Genomic DNA, 13138 nt, shown 5'->3' on the forward strand with positions numbered 1-13138 from the left:
TACTAGATAGTAGTTCTTTTGTATTGTAAGGGTTGTGACACTCTTGTGTTGTAGTCGTATTTTAAGATGGCTACCTTGAGACGTAGTACTCCAATTTTTGTATTAAAGGTTTTAATGAGGTTGACTTTTTATGTCTTTGTGTTATATTATGAAAAAGTTTTAAATTTTACTGCTATTTTTCTATGATAAATGCTATGACGAATGCTAAGGGCTTGTATAAGACCTCCGAGAGGTCGAATACGCCGGTAATGACTGGGGGTGCTCTCGGGTCGTACAGATGTCCAACGGAGGGGACTTATAAACAAACGATGGCACTTAGTTCTGGGACTTGAGGGTATGCTAAACCCTAGGCCTTGAAATTGGGGAAGACGCTCCTTTTCTACTTGAAACTGACTTGAGAGGAAACTGATTTGTTTTAGGTAGTTTTTGACTAATTAATTAGTCTTAGATAAAGTGAAACGATGTAGTTTAGGTTTAAAATAGGGTTAAAATGACGTAGTTTAAGTACCAAACGCATAGGGGAAAGACCAATCCAGCTTTGACATAAAACTGACGAGGTGACTAAGAAGAAGGGCTTCATGGGCCGTTTAAAGCATCACGACCCTTCTAGTGGGTAGTGATGTTACCCTACTCGATACAGCTTCACTAAAATGGGCACAACTTCTTACTCCGGGCTCAAAATTAAGCAAACTCGGTGGCGTTGGAAAGAGGATTCAAATACCTTTATTTCAATAGGTCATGGGATACCTAATTCATTTGTGCTAAGAGACATGATCGTTTGAAGTTGACCTTAACTTGAAAATTCATGAGATCATCTACACGGAGGGCTGGAAGGTTCGTTCAAGACCCCATGGTCCGTATAGAGGACCGTCCAGGAGACCCACTGCATGGAAGCTATAGATGGTTGAGGGCCTCCCCTAAATAGGTCATCTATCTTCTCACAGACTGTATGGGGGGTCTGTCCAGGTGGACTACTCCCCTCGCATCCCTAGATGGTTGTTCACAATTCCCATAATGGGTCATGGACCCCTAAACGACCTGTCTAGGGTGTCGTGCAAGGTCCATGGTATATTTAGGGCTCGTGGACTTGCCTATTTGTCCTTTTAGACCTTTATCGAAGTCCAAGGTGTTACATTTATGTTTCCTTGAGTTCTATTCGATGACGAATGTTCCTACGGGGGAGATATTGTAACACCTTAAAGTTTGGAAAAGAAAAGAAAAGGGATTCTGGGTTGCAGATTGGTTCTAGAATTCTTCATCTATGGACCGTAGAAGCTTCTACGGGGTATAGATGGCCTCCTTAGAAGGAGGGAAAATAAATTTTGAAAAATAATGTTTTTGAAACTCTTTCTACGAGTGAATAGGATGGTTCATCGATTGACTGACAAGTCGTAGATGGGTCTCGTAGGTAGGTCCCATACTTGGTGAAATTTTAAGAGTTAAGTTGAGTTCTACAGTTGGGGTCTAAAGACCGTAGAAGGTTCTACACGTTGTATACCCGCCTTGTCAAAAGTTGGGTAGAATTTAGGCTCCAGTACTTGATCTGCGCTTGACCAGTACTGGCCATAGACAGTTCTACGGTCCGTTGGTCACGCCCGTAGATCAGTAAGGAAGTTAAATTTTAGGGGTTTTTGGACTTTTTCCTAAATTTATTAAACTTATACTATGTTGTTATGGCATCTAACCTAAGTCCTAGATAAAGCTTTTAAGTCTGAAAACTACCCACTTTGAACCCATTCTCCTATTTTCCCCAAAACCTAACCAAATTCACTACCCAAATTCCCACTCAATCTAAGGAAGAAAAAGAAGAAGCTAGGGTTCAATCGAAATCTCCAATTTACCATTCATTGTGGGCCTTTTGTAGCAATGTATGTGTGTATTCACTCATGGAGTTCATTCTTCCATGGGGTCCCCAAAGTTTTCAATTTCAATTGAACCCTTGAAAATGATGTTTATGATAATAGGGTTCTTTTAAATGAAAGTGTCAATGTTGTTGTGAAAAATTTTCTCACATACAAATATGATCATGATTTGTGAACGGTATTTCTCACATATAGATTCACATTGGCGAAAGGTTTCTCACTTAGGTTTGAATTACAATTTAAGGAGCTATTCTATGTTTTAATCTTTAAGATTTAGATTTCTATTGATCATTGCCTTTCCTATGTTAAATTGATATTTGACTTTTATCTATTCCTTTGGGATTTAGACTTAGCACCGAGAGGGCTTTGAGGTGGAGGCTCAAATAGGGTAGTCTCTAGTAACACCCTCTAGTCCAAAATTGCGTCCCCGTAAGACTGTCTTAAATGACCTAGCTAGTGGATCCACTTTAGCAAAAAATGATATGTACGGATTTTGCCTTGACAAGTAGATTCCTCTTCTTTTAGTATGAGGGATATACCATATTTGTGATATAACTCTCATGGTCTTATTTTCGGTTAATGCTAATATCTCACAAAATGACTATGTTTCAAAGATTTTATTATGACTCTTATTTCAATGTATTGAACATATTTCATGATTTACATGTCATTGCTTCTTTAAGCTTTAAAATATTTAAATAATGGTCATACCTACATGTTTTAAGTCATTCATGCTACCATGTCTATTTTTATACATATTTTCCCATAATTAGTACATTCCATGTACTAATGCATACTTGTGTCTGCATTGTCTCATTAATATAAGGTCCGACGTTCCTACTTCTCACACTCGTGGTTGATTGATCATTCTATCGGATTCAAGAGTGGGTGAGTCCTCATGTTTCGAGGATCGAGACACTTTTATTTGCTTTATATCTTTCTAGTTTTTGAATGTTGTATGTGGTGTATAGGTTACGTCCCAACTACTTTCTTTGATGTCTAGATGGCTAGTTAAGACTTATGTTAGACTTCCACTTTGTCAAAATCTTTTATGGTATAAGATTGTTACTTTTGAAATTTTTATTTCTATTATTTACTTCTATGATTTAAGTTAACTATCTTGTGTAGGCCCTTTTGGGGTTCTATACGTCATGTTATGCCTAGGGTATAATTTCGGCTGTGACACTGATAAGGAGAGGATTGGTGAGACACTAACAAAGTTGCAGCACATTGAGGAGATGATGATGCAGGCTACATTGGATAGAACTCATCTAGAGACATCCATAGTCGGCACTAGTGGGGTCTGCCCTTCGAAATCTACCTTTTCTCCTATATAAGTTTTGGGAACTGATGCCCCACTTGATGCTACCATGCTGCCTCCTTCTCATATTTGTCGGGCACTAATGCTTGAGATGATTCCATCCCTTCCAACCGTAGGATCAGAGCACTGAACAGGAATTGCCTGTTACGGGGATCTTTATATCACGCTCCTACCGTACTTACTTTTGATATTGAGAACACTGTTGTTTTTATTTTAGTGGGTTGAGGGAACTTGTGCCCATATTCCCCTTTTTTATTGTATTTTGTTATTTCCAGCTTTATTTTTAGATGTTTGTAGCATTTTGGTTTTTGTTATGATAGATGATGATTTGGATTCATTTTTTTCTCTCTCTATCTATTGCCCCGTGATTTTGGAGTTTTGAAATGATTGTGAATGCTTAAATTTTCATTGTTGATTTTCAAAGATCGATTGTGTTCAATATCGATGACTTGGATAGTACTTATGCTGAGAAATGTGTTTTGTGTTAATGTTGCAATAAGAAATTAGTGTGGCTTCACTTTCAAATAATCATTTTTATTTTTGTGTTGACTAGATGTGTATCGATGTGACCTTTCAATGAACATCGCACACAAGATTTTTGATTTTGTAGAGTATGCTAAATGATTGTGTTTGAAGTGCCATGTGTGGTGAGGTCCTAATTGAAAGCGTGCTTGTTGAATCCTAGAATTTTTCTTGTTAGTCTAATTGTCCAGCTTTGATGAATGCAAGCAATGATCTTGGGCACAAATTTTGAGAGGAAACCCAAATGTTCATACCTTTTGTGACAACCTTGAGAGGATGTACAACCATTTTGGCATAGTTTGAGCCTAAACCATTTGTTGTCAACCTTTTTGAAACCTCTTGATCCAAATTGTCCCTAACTTCTCACCTGTAAATCTTTTTCTAAGCATTGGTTTGTTCGAATAACCAACTTAAGCCAAAAGCCTAAGTTAAGGTGTGGAAAGGAAGGAGGAAAGAAAGCTAAGTGGAGAGTAAAGAAAGAAAGGAAGACTTAACGTAGAAGTTTGTTGCAAAAAGAAGGAACCCCTCCTTATTAAAAAATTAGGAATAAAAATTTTAAAATTGAAATTAAAAAGAAAATTTGATGAAATAAAATAGGTGTCCAATAAATTGAGTGAAAGATAGAGGTTTGACTCTCCAAGTGAAAAGAATGGAAAGAACTTGAAAGACGTAAATATAGGCACAACAATGCTTTGAAAAGGTGAAGTCACTGAGCCAATTTGACCATACCTTTACCCTTAGCCCCATTACAAAACCTAAAAAGACCCTTGAGATCTTACATAAACTAGGTTGTGTGATGATTGGAAAATATGAGCAAACCTATGGGATGAAGCTTCCACGTATTTATTTTTCGGAGAGTGATGTATTGATTCTTTACTTTGTTATTGATATAGTTTGTGAGAGCATGGAATCGTTCTTGATGTAACTGCACTTAAATGCATTTGTTAAAACATGGTTTTGCATTAGAAAGGAAGCACTAAGTGAGTGTGAGCTTGGATTGATACCGGTTAGTCATCATTTGAAACATTTTGAGCATGATTGAGTGTTTCATATACTTGATAGTAATCTTGTGGTTGTCACGCCCCGAGTCTATACCCTGGATGTGCCGGCACTCGAAAACCATTTATGGTCCCAAGCGAACACTTGGTCTGACTTATTACTAAGAAGAAGACTAAACATACATACGGAAGCCTTATAAAATGAACATTTAAAATCAAGTAAGCATGTCTTATGCAGAAGTCTAAAATAAATCTGAATGATAAATATAATAATGTTTAAACTTCTGAATATGAAAGACTGAATTGACTCACTGACTTTATCTATCTATAAAGCCCCTACTAGCTGAAGATAGGTTTCCGGACAAGACCTATGGCTTCCTAACTATTTAACTAACAATGATTGAAAAAATAAATAAACTAAACTAACTAAATTAGAGTCCTCTGAAATTGAGGAGCTCTCACCAATTGCTAGTGGAAAGTGATCTTATTGAACGTCTGCTATCAAGAGTACCTGAAACTGTATCATAAAATGATGCACCACCAAATGATATTAGTACATGGAATGTACGGTATGTAATAAGAGTGAGTGAAATAAATAACTGAATGGAAAAGAAACTAAAAGTAACTTGACTGAAAGTAAAGCATGAACATGAGGTGAAATCATTAAAGCTCTACAATGAGATATGCAATAATAACAAAATACTAAAATAATATACTTTAATTTTCTTGAGGTGTTTCTCTAATCGACAACTGTCACTATGAGCCTTGTGATGATACAACGTCTAGGCCATGTTGCTAGAGTTATCATGTACCTTGCCAGAGTATAGGATAACAAAACTTAACTTATGGATCCATATAAAAGCTCTCAACCAGGCTGTGAAGATTTTCCTAAATAAACAGCACAATCCTATCTACGCGGCGGTGCAATTTAGGGGTTTTGAGTTGCCTTAACTGCTACCCAAGTCGATCCTCAATACTACTCTCAAAACATGCAATAAGAACTTATATATCAAGGCTTTCATAAAATTCATAATTAAATATGGGTAATGGGGTGAAATAATCATGATCAACGATTAATAAATATCCAATAAATAATATACTGACATACTCACAACAAAAATCGATTATTGATGATAAGAGAATAAGTAGAACTTTTGAATATAGTAAACCTTGGGTTTGAAACACTACTTGAACCTTGCTAACTGAAATTTATATGTAGGGAGTGAGTAAGAACTCATTCACTCACTATGATAGCCTTACATACCTTGAATCACTCTAATTGAAACTCTCACTTTGAAGAGGAACCCCAAAAGTCTCTTCTTGAACATTAGGATGAGCTCTTGTTTTTGCTTAATATAGGAGAAAGATTTGATGTTAGAATATTTTTAAGAATTCATGATTAGAGATTGATATTGTTTAGAAATAATTCATATACATGAGAGAAACATACCTTGGTGTTGGAGAGGAAGGAGGGGAGATGATTTTGAGAAAAATAAGTCACTAGATCATTCAAGATGAATTTTATAATGACCCACTGACTTAACTTTATAAATAGAGTGTCTTAAAAAATCTTAAACCACAAAAATTGGCTTGGCACAGTGCACCCACGCTATGGGCCGTGCGGAGCACATGACCGATTTTCAAAAATAATGAGCTTGCTTGAAAATTGGTTGGGTGCGGTCCGCCCACGCTACAGGCCACACGGAGCACACGACCACTTCAAAAATAACAAGGTTTATAGAATTTTAGCTTGGCGCAGTGTGCCCACGCTACGGGCCACGTGGAGCGCATGACCAATTTTACGTCTCTCAAGTAAAATACAGATAACTATTTGATCAAAAGTTGGATTAACAAGCGGACGCTAGCATTTTAAAGAATACTCATAGACCTTTAATTTGATAGATCATGGGTAACCTAACTCTTACTATTCCAAGATATATGGTCATTTGAAGTTGAACCTTGTATGAACTCATGTGAAAACATAGCCGATAGAAATGCTTTAAACTTGGCTTGGTGTTTTAGGTACTTTATGATCCTAAACCACATATGATACACTTAATACACTTATTAAAGGACCTTAACTTATATGTAAATCTTAGAAATCATTGATATTAAGCCTATATGCATATAGAGGAGGGTTTGAATCTTTGCTTAAAAGTTGGGGGGCATTACATTAGCTTTCATTGAGAACTATTGTAGACACCCTTGTTGAACTAATTGTGTTCTTGATTTACTTTAGAATAAGTAAAATATTAAGTTGGGGGTGTTTATGAGTGGTAGATTTCCACTCATTTGAGGCCTTTTTTTTTTCATAAATTAGTGTCCTCAATGCCTAATTATGTCCTACTTTGATGATATTTTGATGTTTTACGGCTATGAAGGTTAATGGACAAGGCAAGGATGAATACATGAAAAAAGGCCAAAAACATGGAAATGAGTATAAACTCCTAACTGGTAGTCGCCTAACCAAAAGGGTGGATTGCATAAATGGCCTGACCTCGCCCAAAGTGAAAGTGCTCACAATTAAACACATTCAAGGCAGGTCGGCAGACTAAAGGATGAAACGGCGACTCTAAAAGCTGAAGGGCCAGACTAGAAGTCCATCGTTGAAGGTGATAAATATCTGAGTTAATGTGAAGGCTTAAAAGGTGCACATGGTGGTAATTGGCGATCCATCAAATGTGAAAGGCTGACTTGATCAGGTCCGCTAGTTGAGGTTTAAAGACTTGAAGCCTCAAGCAAACAAAGGGTGAGTTGAGGAATAAACGACGATCCGTCAAACATGTTTGGTGGGCCTGACTAATGTCACCGAGTTGGTCACACATTGAATTTGGGCCAAATTTTAGAAAACTATAAATAGTCCAAAAGAGAGAGTAAATGGATCACTCTTTGAATATCATTTTTCAATATTAACTTTGAGAATTAGTTTTGAGTAATTTTTTCTTTCACCTATTGAGAATTACTCTTAGTTTTGGGATTTGTGAACAACCTTGTAATTGACAATTGAAGGTTCAAACTGAAGTGAGTCTTGAAGATTATTGTGTAATTTCAATTCATCAATGGCTAAAATCATAACAAGTATACTCTAGTTTCCTTTTATGATGCTTGGCTGAAACCCCAAATATAGGGGTGTGATTATGGGGTTGAGTGTTGATTTATTGTAGTGATTTTTGTGTTTTGCTCTATTTTATTGTTGTCGATTAATGGATTTAAGCTAATTAGCATGGAATTAATTCATGGGTTAAACTTCCAAACTTAATCATAGCCTAGACCTTTGATTGATGCTCAAAAGAGATTAATTCAAGTGGGTAATTATTTTAATGTCTACAATTTAGATTTGTTTACTATAGTTTGCTTGAAAGAGCAATTGTGGTTCAATTCTAGTTTCCAAATCTTCCCTAAAGAGTGATTCTGGTAAGGTATTGAGTTTATTTATGATTCACATAAATGAGACCGAAAGGATATTCTATGATTTAATGATATGTGATCTAAAGAAGATTAGTGTTATTTAAGATTACCTAGCCTATCCTGCTACGAATGATTTGGTTTATACTCTTAGTTTCCTAATTGAATCCCTTGCATTATATCACTCTCTATGGGATTCGACCCTGACTCTTGTTGGATAGTTTTATCTCTAACGACCATTTATTCTCTTACTTGTTTTGAGGGTAACTTGAGTGTAATCAAACTCGAGATAATGAAAGGTGATATTTGATGTTAAAGTCAAAAGTGGACAAGTGTATATTAGTGCTAAGGTAAAGTAAGGAAATAAGATTTGGAAAATGACATAAAAATAAGTGAGGTGCTTACTCAACTAAATTAAGCTAATATGTAACAAGTAGGTTGCATCACATACTTAAAGTATATGGATAAAGTTAAAATGACCAAGTAGACGCATCACCTACTTTTACTAATGGGCCAAATGGAGACCTACATTAACTTATCAATTGAGGGGCCTATTAAGTGGACAAAAAGAAAAAAAAGAATGACAGTGCAAGACTCAATTTTTCCAAACCCATGAGAAATAACTAAAATGGTCAAGTAGATGCATCACCTATTCAAATGTGTCGCCTAAATTAAATACCAATGGTGGCTACAAATGAACTATAGGAGAGGTGGAAAAAAGAAAACCTATTAAGGCCAAAAATCTTATACAAATATCGCATTTCCTCTCATGCAAATTTCAAGTCTCTCAAACTCACGTAGATATCTCTCTCAAGAGAAAGTCATTCAAATATTTCCACTAGGATTCTAAGTGTTTTTCAACTTGTTTCTTTCAAGGCAGTCACAAGATCACCTTCTCTCCTCCATGGATTCAACTATATTAGAGAGTTCTTCAAGGGGAGTGAAATAGATAGAACTATAGGTGTTGGCAGCCAAGGTAATGTTACTCTTTTCCAATGATTAAGGCAACAATTTCATACTATAAGCTCAAATTCTTTCCCTCATTTTCACGTGATGTTTATGCTGATTTTTCTCTCCTATTTTGTGATATAGAGAAGGTTACAAAATCAAAAAAATTGAAGAAGACTAACAAACTTCTAATTATTAGGTCATTTGAGAATTCTAGATGATAGTGATTGAAAACCTTAAATTCAAGTCTTTTAGTTATGTTGGGATATTGAGGATTGTATTATTGTATTAATTATTGACGAAGTATTGGAGGTAGTGGATGTACTTAGAAAATGATTGAGTAAAGCTGTTACGCGGCAGATTTGTTGACTGTGGCGATACACCATTAAAGTTTGTTAAGCTCACTGCATGTCCCGTGTTGGGTGTTGTTATATATGAAGTCTGGATAGTGCCAATAAACCTCATGGGAAGTTCGTTTCATGTAAATAACTACAGTAGATAAAATGCGTAAAATAACACTTTTAATTAAGAGGATTATGGGCTTGTTTCTCGACTACTATTTTGATGCGTTGAAATATCTCAAGTTGATTTGTTAGCTTTCAATATTAGCCTTATTACTTGACATTGTTGTGGATGAATATTATCATATTAAAAGACATGTTGGCACTTCATAAGCTATATGAATTGATAATTGAGGTATGTCAGGCTATTTGATTTCATATTCTTTGACATGAATTCTTATAATTGTGCTACTATCAACAAAGTGAGCTTCCGAAGTGCTCTTCCTTATAAAAGACATAGTGACAACATGCGATTACCAATGTAGCTAATGATATTTTCTCTCTCATTAGAGTGTCGAATTACTTTAATAGGTTTTCATTGCTTTATATTTGTGTGTTTATTCTCCTAAGTGGTAGCATGCAAAATTTATTCTCAACAACAAGTTTTATGACTTCTCCTTTAAGTCAAATGAAGTTCATCAAGTCATATAAGTTCCTAAGTATCGCATTGATGTTATATTTGGTTTTTATATCATCTTTACTGACTCAAGTATATTTTTCACATATCTAAACTAATAGTGTATAGTTTCAAAGCTCAATAATGTCATAATCACGAAAAATAACAATCTCAAAGATTTTTTTAAAAAAATACGTAAAGCAAATTTGTATAACCATAGGTGGCAGCTCAGGGGAAAAAATCTGGCATGGTCCAGTCCCAATCAATGTATATAAGGGTGGCATTCCATGGAAAAAACTTAGCATGGATTGATCTCAATTTGTATATTTATAAGGAAAAAAGGTTAGGGGTTGAAATACCTAGCATGGATCATCCTCTTCTACCACTGATTAGTTGGTCATTCATATCACATAACTAAAAAGGTATACAAAGAAAAGAAGAGTAAAGTAAAGAAGTAGATGTAATATATATGATCCCACAAGTGTAATTAAAGGTGGTCTTCCATCCTTATCTATGAATTTATACATTGATACGTGATTTCATTTGAGCTCTTATATTACATATGGTTACTTTATGCCTTATATATTCAGTACATTCTTTCGTACTAATGTCCCCAATTGGGAACATTGTGTTTCATGTCATAGGTACATGTATTCCAATTAGTAGATCTCTCCAATAGAGTCACAAGATACTCATGTGCTTTTGGTGAGCTCCAAGTTGATATCGGATTTTGCTAAGACTTTAACATATATTTTAATATTGTATTATAGTTACGGGTACGGAAGGCTTCTCTCCCGATCTATATAGGTTGTCTATCTTTTAGAGGCTTTGTGTCACGCCCCAAGACTACCTTCTATACATGACACGGTGCTTAGATCCATGATAACACTCAAATTTCCTCTTGAAAGACAATTAAAAGAGATAGCGGTCGTAGTCAATAAAAACTCAATAAATAGTCGGGGTTGAATCCCACGGCGAACGGTATACCATAGAGAATTCCTATCAAGAAATTTGGATTGTAAAATTGCTCATTTGTAATAGTAAGAACAAGTGGGTGGATAATTCCACCAATTTAATAAAAAGCTTTGGTTATCAATTATCACAATTAAACTAGAATTTTGGAGAATATAGGAGTTAACAAGCAATCTAGGGGTGCGGGAATTGGAAGTCGATGTCACATAGAAGTAATTGTGATGCTCTATAGTTATAAAAATTCATGAATAGTATAGGTCATCTCCAATGAAGCAAATCATCTTTTGATCTCAAAGCATCTATGCATAGAATCTCTTTTCGGTCTTATCTAAATGACAATCTTACAGAAATAGGGCAAATAGATCTGATCCATAACCTCTATTTTTAATCAAGTTACAAACATCAAACCTAAATTGCTAGCAATGGACTAATTACCCAGTCCAATCAATCTCTTTCAAGCATCAACCGGAGATCAGAAGTAGGAATGAAGTTTGCAACCTTAACCCATAAATTAACTCCATGCCAATTAGCCAAAATTCATGTATGAACAGTAGCAAAACAGAGCATAACACAATACCCACTACATTAAATCAACACCCAACCCCATAATGGCACCCCCTATATCTTGTAGTTTTAGTCACCCATTACAAATAGCACCTTCCATGAAAGCAGCGATGAGTAACTTGAAATTGAGCAATTACAAGTAAACCCACTTTGGATTCAACTTCAATTTATCAAATTCAAGAGCAAAGTTGAAAACCCCCCAAAAGCTAGAAAGTGTTCTTCACAAGGTCAAGTGTTCTATCTCAAAATTAAAAAATTTCTCACTCTCTAAAAAATTTAGAACTCTCTAATTTCTATCTCCTTTGGGCTATTTACAATTTCCCAAAATTTAGCCCAAAACCCGATATGCGTCTCATTCGGTGACATTAGTCGTTAAGCACATTCAGTGAATCGCCTCTTGTGCTTCAGCTCACCTTTTCATGATCTAGGCTTCAGGTATTTGAACCTCAGTCGGTGAACTTGTTCAATTCAGCCTTTTACATTCAACAAACCGCAGAGTACCACCTTAGTTCACCTTTCGAGTATTTAATTTTTCTCCTTGCACTATCATTTTCGGTGACGATTGGCAATGTTGCCTTTCTCATTCGAGTATCACCTTCTCTATTGAAGTTCACCAACCTATTTCGATAAGTGCTATGCACTATCATTTTGGGTGAGGTTAGGCTCACAAGGTGATTCGCCTTTCTCATTTGGCGACCAACAATGTGTAGTTTGCACTTTTTTTTGTACTTTTGGTCATTCTTTCAAACATCAATCATTAACTTGTCCATTTGCTTTCATAGATGAAAATCGTCAATATTTCATCAGAATAGGACAAAATTAGACATTGAGGACACTAATTATTAAGCTAAATAAACCTCAAATGAGTTCAAATCTACCACTTATAAATACCCTCATCTTAAACGTTTGCTTGTCCTCAAGTAAATCAAGAACACAATTAGCTCAATAAGGGTATCTACAACATTACTCAATGAGATCTAACATGCAAGTTCCATAAAAAGACTACTATCAAGAACATGCTACACTCAATCATGATTGGAAAGCTTCAAATGATGACTAGTTGGTCTCAACACAAGCTCAAGCTCACTTTAGCTTCTTTTATACGGTAAGAACATGTTTCAAGAAATGCATTCAAGTGCACTCACATAGAGAATGATTCTATGCTATTAAAAAGCAAATTAATCAAAGAAATAAGGAATCAATGCAACTCTCACTCTCTCGAAAGAGAAACACATGCAATCTTTGTCCAATAGGTTTGTCCATATTTTCCAATCATCACACAACCTAGTTTATGAAAGATCTCAAGGGTCTTTTAGGCTTGTAATGGGGCTAAGTGTTAAGGTATGGTTGATTTGGCTTGGTGACTTTACCCTTTCAAAGAATTGTTGCAATAATCTTCACCTCTTCTCAAGTTCTTGTCATTCCTTTTCATTTGAGAACTCAAACTTTGACTTTTCACTCAATTTATTTGGAATCCCCTTTTATTGCATCACTTCTCTTTTTCATTGTCAGTTTTCAAAGAATTTTCATCCCAGCGCCTCTTTATTTTTATAAGTAGGGGGTCCTTCTTTTTGTAACAAACATCAAAG

This window comes from Solanum tuberosum, unplaced genomic scaffold (assembly GCF_000226075.1).
Source record: "Solanum tuberosum cultivar DM 1-3 516 R44 unplaced genomic scaffold, SolTub_3.0 scf00012, whole genome shotgun sequence".
Classification (NCBI taxonomy): Eukaryota; Viridiplantae; Streptophyta; class Magnoliopsida; order Solanales; family Solanaceae; genus Solanum; species Solanum tuberosum.